Source organism: Nomascus leucogenys, unplaced genomic scaffold, assembly GCF_006542625.1.
Source record: "Nomascus leucogenys isolate Asia unplaced genomic scaffold, Asia_NLE_v1 000554F_223632_qpdss159984sc, whole genome shotgun sequence".
Lineage (NCBI taxonomy): Eukaryota > Metazoa > Chordata > Mammalia > Primates > Hylobatidae > Nomascus > Nomascus leucogenys.
Window position 1 is genome coordinate 27,058 of NW_022095887.1, and position 3,692 is coordinate 30,749.

The following is a 3,692-nucleotide window of genomic DNA, read 5'->3' on the forward strand; positions in this document are numbered from 1 at the left end:
GGAGACTGTTTCCTTCCATCAGGTAAAAGGAAGGGAAGTTTCCAGTGTGAAATGTTCCAGGTGTTAACAAACTAATTTCAACATATGACTTTGAGAATCTCATGCAAGCAGCAAGGAACAAGAAAGTAATTAACGCCACATATTTATAAATAATGTGCTCCCCCACGGGGCTGCCATCATTCAATGTGGAACTCCCAACATCCCAAGGCCATATGGGTAGGTGCAGTCAGGGTTACGAGGCAGCAGGGAGCTAAGGGAGGGCCAGCGGCTAGTGGAGCAGGAGCCCAAAAAGGCCACTTAACACCCTCCGACACCCCATGCACCTGCTTGACTCCCTTTCACTGGCAACTGGGACCCAGGAGCAATGCGGGAGCATTTACCTTGGGGGTGCTGCTGGCCATGTCTTCTTTTAGTCAGAGGTTCTTGCCCGGGGATGAGTTGAGAGTCACATATGCCCACTGTGCACACTGCCTGGTCTATGTTGACGGGGTGGGGGCGTTTCTTGATATCCTGCTTTGGAGAAAATCACCCAAACCCCAACTCTCCAACCCAATTCCTCTTGGTGTGAGGTCAAGGAAAACACGAGAAATGCTCTCCTCCCTGTGTGAGGTTTCGTGGTCCTGGCACCATAAAGGGTGAGAGATGGGGTTATCCAGCCTTTCTTTTTAATAACCTGCAGGAAATACATGGGGCTTTACTGATTCACTTCCTTTCAGAGAAGGGCATTCTCATTCTTTAATTTATGCACCAATCACTTACATTCTGTCATTAACTTATTATTTTTGTTTAATTGATTATCCTTGTGTCCATCACCAATCCATCTTATTTTATGCATTTCAAAGCCAGTTGCAAACATCAGTTCACTTCTTAAATACTTCTGTGTGCATATCATTAAACATTTGTTCATAGTTATTTTTCCTTTTAAGGTAACATTTTCAAACAACAAAATGCATAAATAAACGTTTGCTGAGTAATGCAAATTATCAAATCAGGTGCCTGTGTGTGATGATCGAATCAGTTACTTGTGTGTGATGATCAGACTAGGTACCCATGTGTGTGATGATCAGATCCTTCTGTCTAATTGTATGTTTGTACCCCTTAACAACCTCTCTTCATCCCCTTCCCCCACACCCTTCCCAGCCTCTGGTAATGATCATTTTGCTCTCTACCTCCATGAGATCAACTTTTTAAGCTCCCATATGTGAGTGAGAACATGCAATATTTGTCTTTCGATGGCTGGCTTATTTCACTTGTCATAATGACCTCCAGTTCCATCCATGTTGCTGCACATGATAAGATTTTAGTCTTTTTTATGGCTGAGTAGTATTCCATTGTGTATATATACCACATTTTCCTTGTCCCTTCCTTCATTGATGGACACTTAGGTTGATTCCATATCTTGGCTATTGTGAATAGTGCTGCAATAAACATGGGGGTACAGGTATCCCTTTGATATACTGATTTCTTTTCCTTTGGATAAATACGCAGTGGGATTGCTGGATCATATGGTACTTCTATTTTTAGTTTTTGAGAAACCTCCATACTGTTTGCCATGATGGCTGTACTAATTTACACATCCACTAACAGTGCACGAGAGTTCCCTTTTATCCGCGCTTTTGCCGCCATTTGTTATTTTTTGTCTTTTTGACAATAACCGTCCTAATTAGGATGAGATGACATCTCATTGTGGTTTTGATTTGTGTCTCCCTGATGATTCGTGATGTTGAGCATTTTTCACATACCTGTTGTCTATTTGCATGTCTTCTTTTGAGAAATGTCTATTCAGATTATTGGCCCATTTTTAAATCTTCTTTTTTTCTGTTGAGATGTTGCAGCTTCTTTTATATTCTGGATATTAATCACCACTCTTTTGATTGTTTCCTTCACCATGTAAAAATCTTTTAGTCTGATATAACACTATTTGTTAATTTTTGCTTTTGTTGCTTGTGATTTCAAGGTCTTATTCATAAAAGCTTTTTTTTTCAGACCAATGTTCTGAAGCATTTACCCTATGTTTTCTTCTAGCAGTTTTATAGTTTTGGGTCTTACATTTAGATCTTTGATTCATTTTGAGTTGATTTTTGTATAGAGTAGAAAGGGGTCTAGTTTCATTCTTTTGCATGTGAATATCTAGTTTTCCCAGTACCATTTATTAAAGAAGCTGTCCTTTCCTCAGTGAATATTCTTGGCACCTTTGTCAAAAATCAGTTGGCTGTAGATATGTGGATTAATTTCTGGGTTCTCCATTCTGTTCCATTGGTCTATGTGTCTGTTTTTATGCCAGTACCATGCCATTGCTGTTTTGGTTACTGCAGCTTTGTAGTATATTTTGAGGTCTGCTAATGTGACGATAGCTCCAGCTTTGTTCATTTTGCTCAGGATTGCTTTGGCTATTTGGGATCTTTTGTGATTCCATTCAAATTTTATGATTTTTTTTTCTATTTCTGTAGGAATGTCATTGGTATTTTGATAGAGATAGCACTGAATCTGTAGATTGCCTTGGGTAGTATTGTCATTCTGCTATCCATAAGCATGAGATATCTCTCTATTTGTATCCTCTTCAATTTTGTTATCAATAATTTGTAGTTTTCCCTGTAGAGATCTTTTACTTCCTTGGCTAAATTTGTTCCTAGGCACTGTTTTTTTGTATCTATTGTAAATGGGATTGCCTTCTTGATTTCTTTTTCAGCTAGTTCATTGTTCATGTGCCTTAATCCATTTGTGTTGCTATAAAGGAATACCTGAGGCTGGGTAATTTATGAAGAAATTAGGTTTATTTGGCTCACAGTTCTGCAGGCTGTAACAGAAGCATGGCACTAGCATATGCTTCTGGTGAGGGCCTCAAAGTTTCCACTCATGGAAGAAGGCAAGAGGGAGCTGCCTCACATGGTGAGGCGAAGGGAGAGAGAAAGATGGAAGGAAGGTGCCAGGCTTTTAAAATATAATCAGTTCTTGCTCATTACCATGAAGATGGCACCAAGACATTCATTAGGGGTCTGCTTCCATGTTCCAAATACCTGCCATTAGGACCCACCTCCAACAATGGGGAACAAATTTCAACATCAGATTTGGAGGGGACAAATATCTAAACTGTATCGTTATGTATAGAAATGCTACTGATTTTTGTATATTAGAATCCTTCAACTTTACTAAATTTATCAGTACTAAGAGTTAGAACTTTCTTTTCCTCTAAGCACCGAAACAAGGATACCCCCCCCCACTTTTCTTCATTCAGTAAGATGTTAACTGTGGGTTTGTCATATATATTTATTATGTTGAGTTACTTTGATTATATATTTAATTTATTAAGAGTTTTTATCATGAAGGAGATGCTGAATTTTATCAAAACATTTTTCTGCATCTATTAAGATGATCATTTTTTTTCCCTTCATTCTACTGATGTATGTATGATATTTGTTGATTTGTGTATGTTGAACTACTCTTGCATTCCTGGGATAAAGCCCACTTGAGCATGGTTATTATTTTTTTGATGTGTTGTTTAATTCAGTTTGCTAGTATTTTGTTGAGGATTTTTGCATCTATGTACACAAGAGATATTGGCCTGTAGTTTTCTTTTTGCTGTTGTTGTTGTATCCTTGTCTGGTTTTGGTATCAAAGTTATTCTGGTCTTGAAGAATGAGTTAGGAAGAATTCCCTCTGCTTTAATTTTTTGGAATAGTTTAAGAGGAAGC